This window comes from Canis aureus, chromosome 15 (assembly GCF_053574225.1).
Source record: "Canis aureus isolate CA01 chromosome 15, VMU_Caureus_v.1.0, whole genome shotgun sequence".
Taxonomy (NCBI): Eukaryota; Metazoa; Chordata; class Mammalia; order Carnivora; family Canidae; genus Canis; species Canis aureus.
In genome coordinates this window covers 27,055,972-27,072,970 of record NC_135625.1, presented here as the reverse complement: position 1 = coordinate 27,072,970, position 16,999 = coordinate 27,055,972, and the positions used below count along the sequence as shown (strand labels likewise).

General features: G+C 33.9%; 1 long non-coding RNA gene across 8 annotated transcripts in view; it reads right to left on the bottom strand.

The window, feature by feature from the left end:
* LOC144284421 (uncharacterized) overlaps positions 1-16,999 on the bottom strand; it is a 364,283-nt gene that overhangs the window by 159,346 nt on the left and 187,938 nt on the right. For all 8 annotated transcript variants that reach the window (XR_013352774.1, XR_013352775.1, XR_013352769.1 and 5 more), the window contains 2 exons: positions 10,098-10,172; positions 9,200-9,275 (listed from right to left, as the gene is read on the bottom strand). This is a non-coding gene — a long non-coding RNA (uncharacterized LOC144284421). The remainder of the gene's footprint in view (positions 1-9,199; positions 9,276-10,097; positions 10,173-16,999) is intronic.

Sequence of the window (16,999 nt, the reverse complement as noted above, 5' to 3'; positions counted from 1 at the left end):
GCTTAGGAGGAACATTACTCAACATGATAAAGGCCATATGTGAAAAACCTACAGCTAATACCATCCACAATGGGGAAAAACTGAGACATTTCTCCTAAGGTCAGGAACAGGACAAAGATGTCCACTCTCACTATCACTAACATAGTAGTAGAGGTCCTAGACACAGCAACCAGACAACAAAAGAAATAAAGTCATCCAAATCAGTAAGGAAGAAGTAAAACTTTCACTATTTGCAGAAGACAGGATACTCTATATAGAAAACCCTAAAGACTCCATCAAAAAACTGACATTACTGAGAAATGAATTCAGTAAAGTTGCAGGATACAATGCAATGTACAGAAATCTGTCACATTTCTGTATACCAATAATGATGCAGCATAAAGAGAAATTAAGAAAAAAATCCCATTTATAATTGCACCAAAAATAGTAAGATACCTAGGAATAAACCTAACCAAAGAGGTGAAAGATCTTTACTCTGAAAATTATAAATAAATAAGGAAAGAAATTGATTGCAATACAAAGAAATGGAAAGATTACATGCTCATGGATTAGAAGAACAAACATTGTTAAAATGTCTATACTACCCAAAGCAATGTACACATTTAATGCAATCCTTATCAAAATACCAATAGCGGGCAGCCCCAGTGGCGCAGCGGTTTAGCGCCGCCTGCAGCCCAGGGCGTGATCCTGGAGACCCTGGATCGAGTCCCGCATCAGGCTCTCTGTGTGGAGCCTGCTTCTCCCTCTGCCTGTGTCTCTGCCTCTCTCTCTCTCTCTCTCTCTGTGTCTCTATGAATAAATAAATAAAAAAAATCTTAAAAAAAATACCAATAGCATTTTTCACAGACACAGAACATCCAATCCTAAAATTTGGATGGAAATACAAAAGACCCAGAATAGCCAAAGCAATCTTGAAGAAGAATAGCAAAGACATCTGGCTTTCTGGAACTCAAGTTATATTACAAAACTGTAGTAATCAAAAACTAGTATGGTACTGACACAAAAATACACATAGGTCAATAAAATAGAATATAAAATCCAGAAATAACCTCAATAACATGGTCAATTAATCTTTGATGAAGTAGAAAAGGATCTGCAATAGGAAAAAGACAGTCTCTTCAACAAATGGTGTTGGGAAAACTGGACAGCTACATGCAAAGGAATGAAACTGGACCACTTTCTTACACCATACACAAAAAAGCAATTCAAAATGGATTAAAGAACTAAAATCTTAAAAATCCTAGTATAGAGTACAGGCAGTAACTTTTCTTATATTACCCACAGCAACTTTTTTTCTAGATAGTTCTCTTGAGACCACGGAGACAAAAGCAAAAATAAACTGTCAGGACTACATCAAAATAAAAACTTTCTGCACAGCAAAGGAAACAATTAAAAAAACTAAAAAGGCAACATATGAAATGGGAAATATTTGCAACTGACATATCCAGTAATGGGTTAGTATCCAAAATATGTAAAGAATTATACAACTCAGCATCCAAGAAACAAATAATCCAATCAAAAAATGGGCAGAAGACTGTACAAGAATGGGACTGGGGCCTGGGATAGTTCTTGACAGAGATTAAAGAGCTCTCACAGACAATGCTCAGCTGATCCACTTTGTGTAGGAATGTCTTTCTCTGTTCTGGACTCAATGTGGTTAACAAGTATGTCAATGGTTTCCTCACCAATATTTATCTCCTACCACAGTTGATCTTTCCACACCATGCCACAGTTATCCTGACTTCATAGAATTCTTTCTACTGGCCAAGCTCATATCAATCAATGGGGCAATATATTTACTGATATTTCTTCCTGAAATTCACTTTTGTGAGGTCTTTGGAAGGGTGCCTAACATTTAAGACTCTGTTTACATGTCATTTTTTTCAAAAAGGCCTGCCTGAACCACTCAATTGAAAATAGCAACCAGCCTTCAGTCCTTAGTCCTGTACTTGGGTTCATTTTCTTCATAACACAAGATTGTATGAAATTATTTAATATTATGTATTATTTGTTTATTGCATGTCCCTCACCTAGAAATGAATTTTTTTTTAGAAGGGCAATGTTTGGTTTGTTCAGCATTTAATCTTTAGTCACAGAATGGTTCATGATATACAATGGGTGTGGATAAACATTGGTGAAAGAAAAAGGAAGAAAGGAGGATGGGTAGAAGAAATGTCTGAGAATGTCTTTTTAATACTTTTAAACTGGAATACAAAAAAACTATTTTATAGCTTTTGGCAGTAATTTCTGCCTTTTGATAGTAATTTTTAGATACTACATGTTAACTAGCGAGTTACTATGGAAAATCAAGTAAGATCGACTTTTTTCTCTTTTGTGTCCATTTCTGCCTGGTAACCTGAGGGATTCTTCACCTTTGTGTGTCAGTAATAAACTAAATGTGTCTTAGTATCAAATTTTACTATAGCGTCCTGTGTATATTGTTCTTCTAGTACAATTTATCCTCTCATTCTGTAGAGAGAGTTCTTTAAAGTTTCTGATCCCTAATTTATAGGACAATGTTTTTGTTCCATTTCTTAGATTGTAATTAAGAAATAAATATTTACTTTTGTGGCAGATGCATTCTTTCTGTCCCTCATGTATAAGAGCTTATCTATAACTATTTTAACTGTATGTCTCCAGCTTCCGTCTCTCTCGAGTATTTCTATTATGCTTATGGTTCATTTTTCAGCAATGTCAAAAACTATTCCATTTTTATTCAATCTATTATTTATTTGATCATTAATAATGTGAACCCTCACCCCAATATGTTCCTTTGCTCAGACATTTCTCTTTCCCTAATAGTCTCCTGTTTATCAGTTTACTCATCAACTTTTATTTATGTGAATTTGTATTTTTATTAAGGCCTTCTCTAATTGGAAGTTTTTGTGGGGAATCATAAGCTTTGGTTATAAAAGCCACATTCTTCTGGGCTGGCCACAATGTTTTGGGTTATTTCCCCTCTCCCATCATTTTGGTACTATATTTTGGTACTATTTATTATTATTTTACTCAATTTCTCTTGACCATCTACTTCCCAATAGGTGTTAACAGTGTCTAGGAAGTGGAGAAGTACTTTTAAAATTAGAATTTTTTTTGTGTGTAAATAACTGATTCAACTTTTGTAACTAGATAAGCAATAATAGCCTAGATATCTATATTATGCTTATTTGGTTTGGGTGCTTATAGTCAGATATTGTATGCACAATTTTTGTGTTCTTGAGTTCTTGATTTTATTCAATATTTCAGTTTATTGGTCATCAAACTTAAGTATTTGTAAAAGAAGAATTATCCATTTTTTTCCTGTATAATTGAAAATGTCTTTCTATTGTCTTTACCCAAGAAAGATAGCTTGGAAGAGTAAAAGTTTCTTTATAACATTTCTCCTTTCAAAATCTGCACATATTTCTCCACTGCATTCTAACATTGAGAGTTGCTGAGAAATCTGCAGCCAGGTTAATTTTGTCTCTTTCGCAGATAACTTATTCTTTCTTTCCTGCCTAGGTATTTGTAGATTGCTTCCTTATCTTTCTTTCTCATTTTTGTCTGAGGAAAGGTTTATACATTTTAAGATTTGATAATTGCAATTATTTCTATTACATTTGCTCTATATTCTTCCTTACAATTACATGGAGTCTTGGAAGCTGGACTACCCTATGTTCTCCTAAAATGGACCTTGAGAACTTATTTGGAATTTCTAGCTGAGGAGTACAGCCAGCCATTCATATATCCTTGACAGAAGAACAATCATCCTTTTGGGAGGAAGGCAGACCTCTTCCACTGAGTACTCAGCTTCAGGAGGGATGTCAATCCCTCTCAATTTCTTGTTATAATTATTTAAATAAATTTAATTGGTCTCATGTATTTTTTCATATTGCACCATTAGAAATTTAGCAAAAAAAATTCCCCAATTATCAATTCAGTTGATTAAAACACCAATTTAGCTCTCTTTGTTGGAAACAAAGAATTTTATAGAATTAGAATTTTCAAACATAAGCAGATGGGAAGATCATATTTATGTACAAAGTTCAAATGATCTGCTCAAATGACAGAATGGTGAAATAGAGTGATTATTGCCAGACTGGCATACTATGATATTTTTTAAAAACCTAAAATTTAAATAATGAAACAATATGTACATGTATTTGAATACCAATTCAGATTTAAAAATAAGCAACATAAAATAATTTATAGAAGATTGAAAAGCATGTTGAATGCATAAAGTCATCTTATAACTGTGGTATTTACAAGTCAAACTCATCTTGGAATACACTATTGTTTTCTACAGTCTGAGGGTAAAGTTGTAAACTTGAAAGAACTCTTCAGGAGACTGAGATGTATTAACAAAAAGAAAAGGTGAAAATGGAAGGGAGGAAAGAAGAAAATGTATAAGTAGGAAGACTCAATAAAATATAAGTATTTCTGGAAAAATTTTTAAAACAATGAGGTTAAGGGAAATTTTAAAATTTAGTCAATTATCTGTCAACATGGGAGAGGGGAGGAAGGTATCATGGGGACTCCTAATTAAGATCCTGGAGTTCAATTATGTTTCATTTAATTTAGCTCATTCAAATGGGAGTAAATAGGGGACATCAGCAAGAGTAGTGTTAATTCAGATCTTAAATATGGATTGAAACAATCTTATGAATGACCTTGGATTCAAGATGAAGTTCTACTTAATTTTATATGCACTAAGGAGCACTGAGTGTTTTGAACAGGTATATGATTCAAACACAGCTGCATATTTGGAAAATTAAACTGTTCTGATTTTGAGTAAGAGAAGTATATGGAAACCAGATCGAAATCTATTTCAATAATCCAAATAGCTATTTTAACTACTTTGATTGGAATGGAAAATTTTGTATTATTTCAGGAGATGTTATAAAGCTAATTTAACTGAACCTAAGAATAGAAAAAGATCAAAACTAAGCAAACATCATATATTAGCAGTATGTAGTTACAACTGACCAGATTTACTCTTATGTATTTAGAGACAAATGTGACAGGTAAAATGATAGATGGCAACAGGGTGGCATTTTTGCACTCTCTTGAAAACTCTCCCATGAAGGCTGTTGATTCCTAAGTTAAAAGCATCTATTTCCCCTAAAAATCACTTCTCTTGTCATTGGAAAATAAGTTGTGTTCTTCTAGCCTCTTTTTCTGCCACAATTCAAAATGATTCTATTGACAAAACTAAAAGTTTACTATGTCTCTATTCAATTTTTTAAAAATGCATTATGCATGCAGAAGATGGAAATCTCAATAAATAAAATAGATGTGGACTTTCTGACCTCAAGATATTGTTTTGTTTATGGAGAATTCAGGGACACTATTAGGAGCATGAATAACAACACCAACATTTGTCTGTCATATTTTCACTGGCAATTGCAAAGACAAATGTCAAGTGCTTGGTAACACTAATGTTTTTCTTAGGATTACACACATGTCCCATGGAAACAGAACTACATGCATATCCCTCTGTCTCTCTCTCTCTCTGTTTCTCTCTCTCCCCCCCCCCTCTCTCTCTCTCTCTCTCTCACACACACACACACACACACACATACACACACACAATTTCTTCACATTAAAAGACATTAGATTAGGTTGATGGCATCATTTACAAGATTTAGCAATTTTGAATTGAAATACCGTCATATTCATATTCTCTAATTCAAAGTTACAGCAGAGGCGAAGCAATCCAAAAAGATGAGTAAGTGAAGTGGAAATGAAAATATAAGTTTAGTTTTTTAAAATTGTAATGCAACTAATATAATTTTAATAGTTTTCCAGAGATGTAAGCATCATTGGTGCAAAGCCAGCAAAAGCATGGTTGAAAGCATATCTTAAAATTATTATGATCCTTTTCCCTGTGGTGCATACTGTAGTGTGTTATGTGGACATTCCAGCAAAGAAGGAAAGCTTGTTGCCCCAATTGTTGAGTAGACTGTGGGCAGATATCTGCCAGCTATTAACTCCTTTACCATCACCTCAGCTGAAGAAGCCTATAGCCCCAAGATGACACCCTTTTTCCTGAAAGCTCACATCCAGTGACTGATTTTAGAGATTATAATGGTCTGGACAATGTAGCCCAACTAGGGACAACAATGAAAGGCCATTCTACCTTTTCATAGGGTTAACCAAGATTATCTTGAATCTGCATCACAGTTCAACCACTTCCTCTGCCAATTCTAACTTCTCTCCCCTTTTTTTTCCAGTGCTGATTCCAAGGAATCCTTAATAACCACACTGCACAATGCAATCATAGAGTCTGCTTCCCAGGAACCTACACTGTGACATTTTCTTTCATGAGAAAACTCAGAAGACACTGATTTAAAAAATCTTCCTCATTTATTTCTCAATAAGAGCTGTGTGCTAAGTTCACTGCAATATAAAGGTCAAGTTGCTATTTTGAAATTCCCAATATGGAAGTGCCTTGCTTAGTGATCGTACACTAGTGCTTAGAAAATGACACCTGAATAAGTGCTAATTCCCATACTCAGTACTATGCTTCACTGGCAAAGAAAGTACAGTAATAATTTTCCACTAGCAACTAAACATTTGTATGTTAAATATACTATGCTTGTTCCTTGGAGTCTTTACAGTTATCCAGAAATAAGGTTAGAATAATATAGTAGATATTGAAAGTGAAAGGAAAACATCAGCTTGATAAAGTATTTTAAAAATGATGTAATGTGGAAAATAGCAATTTATGTTGAGCAAAATTCTTAGGCAAAATAATTTATTTGCCTTCTTTTATAGGGACTCACATAAAACAAGTATTATGACTTAATTATAATAAGCCATTATCATCTAATTCTATTTTTCCTCAAACCTTATCTATGGAACAAAGCTAGATATAATCAATCTTTTAACTATGATCAGAAGGAATTCCAATACTTCGCAAAGAGCAGAAGCATATCAATGGAGCTTGATAATACTTTGTGTCACAAAAAGGTAAAATGCAGAAGCTTTTAAGGGGGAATCCTAGAAATTTTCAAAATTAAAATAAAAATATTTGTAACCTATTATAGGTTGAATTGTATCCCTTCTAAAAATAGATATGTTGAAGTCATAATTCCCAGTACCTCAGAATGTAACCTTATTTGGAAATAGGGTCTTTACAGGGATAAGGAAGTTAAAATGAGGTAATTAGAGTGCACCCTACTCCAATATGACTGGTGTCCTTATAAAAAGCACAAGTTTAGACACAGAGACAGACACGCACAAAGGGAAGACCATGTAAAGAGACACAGGGAGACTGTCAAATGAAGGAGGTACACCACTACCAGCTGAGGAACACCAGAGGCCTGCAGCAGGTGGAAGATATAAGGATCATTCCCTTAGAGGTTTCAGAGGGAGCACAGCCCTGCTGACAGCCTGATTTCAGGTTTTTAGTTCCAGAATTGTAAGGCAATAAATTTCTGTCATTCTAAGCTAGTCTATTTGTGGTTCTTTGTTATGGCAGCTCTAGGAAACTAATATATAACCCAATATCTTTAAAAATAAATTTGATGTTTTATCATTTTTTTGATATTTTCTTGACTACATGTTCAGTTATATGATTTGCTATTACATGTTATACAGATGAGAAACTACTTTGTATGTTTATATATGGGATTGGTTTCAAAAGCCATAGTTGCCATGTTATTACTATTTTATATTAATCTACACGTCACTATCAAAAGTATTATGTTAAGCTGAAGTATCTAACTTTACATAAATATGTACCTTTGAAGGAAGTTAGATTTAAAGTCACTTTAAGCAACTGTACATTTCAGCCTGGGTTTAGGGAGCTAAATTCCAACAGGGCAGTTGAATATTTGTTTCAGTTCTAAGCAACAACTTCCTTGCAGTTACTACATGGGATCATCACAGTTATAGCATAATGTCAATAAAATGCATTTTTAAAAATTTTATTCATTTATTCATGAGAGACAGAGAGAGAGAGAGAGGCAGAGACACAGGCAGAGGGAGAAGCAGGCTCCATGCAGGGAGCCCGATGTGGGACTTGATCCTGGGACTCCAGGATCCCTAAAATGTATTTCTTATCCTCAAACTCTGATTTTCAGCAATATTGGTGTCATAACTTTCTAAGTCGGCATGTTAATGGCCCTGATGATTAGGTTAAAGGGTTTTGAGGGAAGTAATCCAAAATTATTCAATTGAAAAATAATCAATGTTAGGAAAGTTGTTCATGATTTTTATTAATAATGAAAAACTTGTTAAAGACACTTCTCAGGTATTATTTAGATTCTCAGTAACGTACTGAAATGTCACACAGTGTTAGCTATTTCAAATGTATCAGATATCCTCCTGAGGACATTGCATTCTGCCTTTGCCATCACATTATCATCTAAAGGAAAATGAAGAGTCTCCAAGGTCATAATATCATACTAGGATACAGGAGGCAGAGAGGTCCTCAGTGAAGAGATATTGAGATATTTAAGCATCTCTCCAATAATAAACATTATGGCTAGGGTCGCCTGAGTGGCTCAGCAGTTGAACCTCTTCTGCCTTTGGCTCAGGGCGTGATCCTGGAGACCCGGGATTGAGTCCCACATTAGGCTTCCTGCATGGAGCCTGTTTCTCCCTCTGCCTATGTCTCTGCTTCTCTCTCTCTCTCTGTGTGTCTTTCATAAATAAATAAATAAATAAATAAATAAATAAATAAATAAATAAATAAATAAATAAAATCTTTACAAAAAGAAACAAACATTCTGGCTAGAATTTTTTTTTTTTTCTGGCTAGAAATGTTTAAAGTATGTTAGTTAGACCTCTGCAATAAAAGGCTATCACTTGTCAGTAAGAGTAACCACAGGCATTATAAACAACCAAAACACTGCCCTTCACAGAAAATGGTTCAAAACAGTCTGATAAATGGACCTACTTCGTCAGAAGTAGGATTCACTTTTGTGGACTTCTCTGGGTCTAATCATTCACAGTTTGGATGTGACAGTAGCAACCAGACATAACCCATGTCCTAAAGATCCCAGGGCATACATTTAAGTAACCATGAGTCAGCAAAATACAGTCCTTCAAGGATGACATGCCACCTTCCTACTTATTCATAAGACTATCACCCCAGCACATGCAATATATTTTCATTTTATCTGAATTAGCATGTATCATTTCACATATTAATATAACTTCACATGTTTAAAGTTTCCTGTGTAAAATGGATCTTTGAACCAGGCATACTTACCAAGACTTGTTAGAGATGCTCACTGCTGGCCATTAATAGGAATCATCAATTGTGATGAAAGTGATTTCTCAGTGGTCTTAGGACACATAGAAATTAATTACATTAATTAGTTTATACTTTCAACCTTGACATTTCACTAGTAGCTGCAGTGAACTACAAGGGCAATATGTTACTTAATGTGGGTTATGGGAGAAGAGTATGCTGAGGACAAATTTCATCTTTTAACAATTTTCTTAAGAAAGCAAATTGTTAGTGACCTCTGGAACAAGGAAAGGTATGAAGAGAGAAAGAGACAGAGATGGGGAGGGGTGGGAGAAAAGGAGAGGATGGGATGAGAGGGAACTCTTTGGCTATTCCCATTCTGATTGCAAATTGCATATTATCAGTAATCCTGTACTTATCAGTTCATGAAGGACCTTCTGTGATAAAATAATGTTTTAAACTATAGAAAAGCTTAGAATCAAACAACTTTTTTTTAAATGTCCTCTATAGATCAGCAAAAGGATGATACATTAGATTATGCCTGGAATAGTCAAAGAAACATTCTGATAGATAATGACCCTTGATCTGAGTCTTAAGTGAACTGGCATTTTCTAGATGGACAGAACAAGTAAATAAGGGAGGAAGTAAAAGTGAAAAGCTATCTAGGTTGTTGTTAAAAGCATGCACTGTCACAGGCAAGGATTCCAATTTGAGGTTTCCTAGTTATTGCATATATTTTCAAGGCAAGCCTCATCTTTTTTGGCTTTAATTTCCTCATATATTAAATAAGGGCTATAAAAGACTGACTTCATCTGGTTGTTGAAAAACATAAATGACACAATACATAAAGTCATAAAGTATATAATATCTGACATATACTAAGCACTTGATAAATATTAGCTATTATTTTACTCACATTATCATTCTCACTTCAAAGTGCCTTTTGGTGGGGCATTTACATCAAAGGATTTCTTTTATTTTTCAAATGAAACTATAACAATAAGAATAAGAGAGCTCTGAGTTGATATAATACAATTTGGGTTCATTTCTCAAATACTTTTATGTTTAGGTAATCTTTACTTACATTAATTAATCATGTTATATACATCAATCAATTATCTATTAATTATTTAACTTGTTTTCAGTTCTAGTCTCTAAAATTTTATCAGACATTAATCCCTGATCACTGTCAATGTTCTTAGATAAGTTCAACTTCCTCAATTTGGAGATTTTATTTATTTATTTTTTAAAGATTTTATTTATTTATTCATGAGAGACACAGAGAGAGGCAGAGAGAGACACAGAGGGAGAAGCAGGTTCCTTGGGGAGAGTCTGATGCAGAACTCGATCCCAGGACCCCGGGATCAAGATCCCAGGACCCCAGGATCACAACCTGAGCCAAAGGCAGATGCTCAACCACTGAGCCAACCAGGTGCCCCAATATGGATATTTTAATATTTACATTTGTTCTCCTTGCTATTTCAACCTAGACTTTTATATTGATTGCATTTGTAGTTCCACAAAATAAAATCTATCTTTTAAAACTGAAGCTATATTTACATATTAAAGTATAATAGCAATGCCTAAACCAGATTTTCTGATTTTTCCCCTATTATAGTAATGATCTAGATCTTGTATTTATTTATTCTTGACCAGGCAGTTTTAGATTGACCAATCTAAGATCCTTTTTGGGTTGGATTTATTCTTGCTACATTGGTAGAGGGGATTGAAGTAGAGCACAGTGAATCATACTTAATTGTTTTCTCTATCTGGCTTCAGTGATGACTCAATTATTCTCAACAAAAAGTTCTTAAAGACTTACTATGTATAAAATTCTCACAGGTTCACAGAAGAACAATGCAACCATCATCTTAGCTTTTTTTTTTTTTTTTTTTCCTGTTTGGACCACTTTCCAGAACTGATTAATATTTTATCAGTAACAGGATTCAAAGTTACCTAACACTGCTGTATAAATATGGAAATTTTTGTTAGATTTTCCTGAGATCAACAAAGATACTTTTGACTCTTATCTTGTACAGAGGGAAAACAAGCTTATTCAAATGATGTTCTGATATCTTTGCAGTTGTATCTGAAATGATTCACAGAGATTTTAAGTTCCTTGATATGGTAATTATTTCATTCATTTATTATGCATTTACAAACTAAATAATTCTGTACTGCAACATGGTATCTGTGAAATAAACACTTAATGAATTGGGTAATAATATAGCATCAATAGTTCTTATTTAGAGAAAAATAGGCAATGAGAAAATACAAAGAAATGGTATGCGAAATTAGACACAAAGAAGAAATTTTACACAGTATCATATCTTACTACTGATTACAAAGATACAAGTAACCATGAAACAGAGATGAAACAAAAAATATTGTATCACCAATAGGGCTTTCAAGGTATTCCTTTGCTGCATCAGAATATATAGCCTGGCTAAATTTGATTTAGCAAATGAATTCTCTAAAACAAACGTATATATTATCACCTACATAAAATAAGTCATTTTGATCATGAAATGTTATGTTCCTTTCTATGGATGCTGAAACAAGTCACTACAGACTGAATGGCTTAAAGGAGCCCAATTTCATTGTCTTATAGTTCTGTACATTAGAAGTCCAATGTAGGTTTCAACTGGGCTAAAACCAAGGTGTTGGCAGGACTGCATCCCTTTCTAGAGGCTCTAAGGAAAAATCTACATCCTTGCTTTTTCCAGGTTTTAGAGACCAGTAGTACTTTTAGCTTGTGACCTCCTCCTTCCATGTTCAAAAGCTGAAACTGAGCTGAGTCCTCACATTGTATCACTCTCCCTTTCATGCCTCTCTTCCATGTTTCCTTATGATTATCCTTCCTTGTGATTACATTGGGTACACTCAGATAATCCAGGATAATCTCCCTATTTTGGGGCCAGCTGATTAGGAACTTTAATGCTGTCTAGGATATTAATTCCCCTATTGCCAGCTAAGGTAACATATTCACAGGGTCCAGCCAGGGATTAATACATGGACATTTTTTGGGGGGAGAATAATTCTAAGTCAACCATCTCCATTTTATGCTCTATATTAACATAACAGATAATGCTTTAAGTAAATCCACAGATTAGAAATTTGTTTATCATAGCAAATCTAGATAGACAAATGCATTCTGCTAACATCATTTCAAAGTTAGTGACTCTTCCATTAGCACATACCATTAGCCAGGTTATTTATTTATTTATTTTTAATTTTTATTTATTTATGATAGTCACAGAGAGAGAGAGAGAGAGAGAGAGAGAGAGAGAGGCGGAGACATAGGCAGAGGGAGAAGCAGGCTCCATGCACCAGGAGCCCGATATGGGACTCGATCCCGGGTCTCCAGGATCGTGCCCTGGGCCAAAGGCAGGTGCTAAACCGCTGCGCCACCCAGGGATCCCCATTAGCCAGGTTATTTGACCAGGTTGCATTTTTCTTCTGTTTCTTTGGGCTAATCTCTACAGAGAATGGATTGCAGGCCTTTTGCTAATACTTATTTTCCAAAATGATAAAGAACGTAACTTATTTAATTAACTTTATTAGTTTTTTAAGTAGGCCCCATGCCCAATGTGGCACTTGAACTTACAACTCTGAGATCAAGAGCCACATGCTCTACCAACTGAGCCAGTCAGACATCCCTTAGAATGTAACTTAGTCTTGGTTTATTTGAGTGCCTCTATAGCAAACTAGATATACATTAATTTTTGTAATACCTAATATACTATACCTATATATCAATCAGTAGCTGAATAATAAAAATATGAACTCTTGTATACAATTAACTTGCTTTCTCCACGTAGAAGAATAAGTCAACAACCTGCCCTTCTAGATATAGAAATTATATCTATCTATCTATCCGTTTGCTTATCTATCTGAGACAGAGAAAGAATTTTTTAGTCTTGGCCACATGCTTCTGAATCTGACCCTCATCTCAATGAGTAAAGAATTTAATGACTCTGAGTTTCACCTCTTTTGAGAATTCGGGAGCTCATTTCATCTAAGGTCATACATGTTAAGTGAATCTATAGTATGTGTTAGAGAGCATCATCACTTGTTATTTTGCATCAGACTCCCTTTGATGATATTTGGCATGACACTTGATTAAGAGAAGTTTCTTACATAAAAAAAAAATGATGTGTTCCTATCCTATGACGAATAGTATGCTTTTGATTCAAACAGCTGCTAAATATAAATTTTCCTCCTCTCAAAAATCTATACTCAAGTACTCATTGTGCTTCCTCCCTTACCTAATTCAAGACTGTAAAATGTTACTTTCTTGAGAGAAATGTCCCTATCCAAATAGTAACCATCATCATTATAAGATTTTTGACTTTATTTTAACCGTCTCTTTTAGCACTTAATTCAACTCTTTCTTACAGCTCTTCTCAGGATCTGAAACTATAGCATTTATTTAATTATTTACTTAGTAGAGCCTCCCTCTCCTACTAGGATATGGGCTCCATGAGGAAGAGACCTAAAATTTGTTTGGTACATAGCAGATGTTTGATAAGTATTTCCTGAGTAAATGAATGGAATAACAGAAAAAAATAAGTTATATTAAATCTGCAAGTTTTTTTTTTCCCAGTTGCTTCTATAGAAACAGAAAATCAGCTTTAAAAATTTTTCTCTTAAGATTTAGTTGATATATAGAGCAACATATTTTGCAAAGACAATATTTACTGGTGTGGTAGACTGAGTAAATGTCCTTCAAAGATATATTTATTTCCTAATACCTGGAATCTGTGGATATGTTTTCTTACCTGGCAAAAATAATTTTGAAGATATGATTAAGTTAAGAATGTTGAGATGGAAGATGATTCTGGATTATCTAGGTATATCCAATGGAACCACAAGGACTCATATAAAACAGAGAGGTAGGGTTTGAAGACAGTAAACATGGTAAGTCAACAGAAGAAAAGAGAAAGAGAGAAATATTAGAAGGTGCTCTGCTTCTGGACTTGAAGATGGAAGTAGGTGGGTGGTCTCTAGAAGTTGGGAAAGACAAGGAAATTGATTCTCCCCTAGAACCTCCAGAAGGAACCAGTTCTTCTGACATCTTGACATGAGCCCAGTAAAGCTGATTTTGGACTTCTAACCTCCAGATCTGTAAAATAATTAATTTGTGTTGCTGTCAGTCACTAAGTTTGTGGTAATTTGTTATAGCAGTAATAGGAAACTAATGAAATAAACTACTGATAAATTTTTGATTAGAGGAAATATTTCCAAGGCTTTCTTGATAGGATTATTTTCTTGAAGTTCTGGATTTTTGAAAAAGAACAGAACAGGGTGATAAAATAATCTTCATGAAGTCTAAATATAGTGGATTATCTCTTTGGCAATTTTACATTAAATGCTGGCTGGATATTGGCAGAAGTAGAGTGAAAACCTAAAGAATCTTGTTCCCTCTGATTGAGGTAGAAAAAGATATAAAATTCTCTTAATCTTGATCCCAATTTTATCAAACGTCCTCTAGTAGTTTGCTAGAACTGCAGTAACAAGTACGATAAATTGAATTGCTTAAAACAAGAGAAATATACTGTTTCACAAGTTTGTAGTCTAGAAGTCCAAAATCAAGGTATCTGCAAGGCCATGCTCCCACTGACGGCTTCAGGGAAGAATCTGTGCCAGGCCTCTCTCCGAACTCCTGGTAGCTCCAGACATTCTTTGGCATGTACATGAATCACTCAGTCACAAAAACATCTCCGTGTCTTCACATTGACTTCCCTTCATGTGTCTGTCTTTATGTCCACATATCACCTTTTTATATGGACTCCAGTTATATAGGGATTAGAGTTTACCTTAATGATCAAGATTACATTCTGTGGTACTAGGGGTTAGGACTTTAACATATCTTTTGGAGGGGGACATAATTCAACCTAAAATGTTACAGTTCGGATTCAGAAAAAGTAGGATCCAAGAATGCTACAGTTTCCAAACCATAAAAATAAAACAAAATAAAACAAAAGAAACAAACAAAACACTCATTTTCAAAGAGCTGTGACATGTGGCATCTAAATAAGGAAATATTTATATATGATCATACAGGCATATATAGTATTTATTTCTAAGTTTCATTCTATTCCAGGACTATGATTTATACTATTTTAAGCAGAAACACTGCTTAAACTTAAATATTATTACCTCAATTATTTCTTGAAATTAGGAAAATTTTAGATCAATTTTATTTAGTTTCATTCAATAAATCATTCCATTCCTTCTTTTAAATGCATAAATTCAAATCGTATTTTCAGATATAGAAAGTAAGAATCACAAAGGTGGTTATAGTCAATTTGGATTGGTAAAATTCAGATGATCAGAAAGAAGCTGAACTCATTAACAATGATGAATAAAGTCAAAACAAGGATCATTTCTGAATTTTACATTCTTTTATCCAACATTCGAGAAGTAATAATAATGACTATCATATAGTTACTGACAGGCTTTTATAGGTATTACCACCTATACACAGAGACCATTAAAATTCTTATTTTAAATCAAGAAAACTGACAGAGAGGAAAGTTAATAAATCTACTTGGATTCTATAGATTATAAGAGCTGTGGGGGGATTTGAATTCGTATGTGATGTCAGAGCTTATATTCTTAAACATTACAGAATATTAGTTCCCATAGCTAGGAATGAAATTCCTGCATAGCTATACATGTTTTAAAGGAGTTCTATAAACTTTGAGAGTAGAGTTAGATGCTTTTGGACACATACCTACATAAATGCCAAGAGTCTCCAAAGTCCTTCTGACCCACCCACCTTCTTTTCTTTCTCATTTAATGAAAGAAAAGAGGAAGATAATGGTAGTGGATACCTGGTAGGATTGGCAAATTGGTAGGATTGAGGAAAATCCAAAATATAAACTACTTGTTTCAATGAAAAAAGGTTGAAAATTTAATTTATAATACATATAAATCAATAATTTTCATCTTATGACACCAATATGTGGCCTGAACTTATCCACTCAAATCATAATAGACACATGGGCAGGCTACGCACCAATGTTATCCTTGTAAACAGTCTTCTTAGAAGTATGAATGTGTTGTCTGAGGAGAGTTGAACCAACCCCTCACCCTTGTAAACTGGGGAATTGAATAATAATTTAAAGTAGTTTATGAAATCTCTAAAGAATGAAGTTTATTCATGGTTGTATTATAGCTACAGTTCTTTACTTTGGCAAGGTTGATTTTTAAATATAAAGAAATCACAATTTGGAGTACTAAAAATGTAGGCTACAAAAATTAGCATCTCTACTACATAAATTATTTTATAAAATTTTATTATTAAATCATCAGATACTGAAATTCAAATTAATAAATCCTAAGTGAGCTTATGAAATTCAAAGCTGTCTTCGGTTATAAAACTGAAATATGTTGGTATGTGTATATATTTTTACTGAGGCTATAATACCATTATTGTATAGTGTTCTTTTTTTTTAAGATTATTTATTTGAGAGAGAGAGAGAGACAGAGAGAGAGTGACAACCTAGAGCAGTGTCTGCACTATGCATAGAGTTCAACATGGGGCTTGATCTCACAACTCTGAGATCATGACGAGCTGAAATCAAGAGTGTACACTTTGTGCCACCTGGTGCCCTGCATATTTTTCTAATTAAAAATCTTACCTTTTTATTTATCTTCGTTGAGATTCCTAGGCATGAAACTACAATAATACTAAACTAGATCAATATGTCTTTAGCAAGATCCAGTTAGCAACAGGCTTAGAAAGGATATGTGTTTTTTTTATTGACTTCATAATAAATCTAAATACTTTGCTGAAACAAATTTAACATA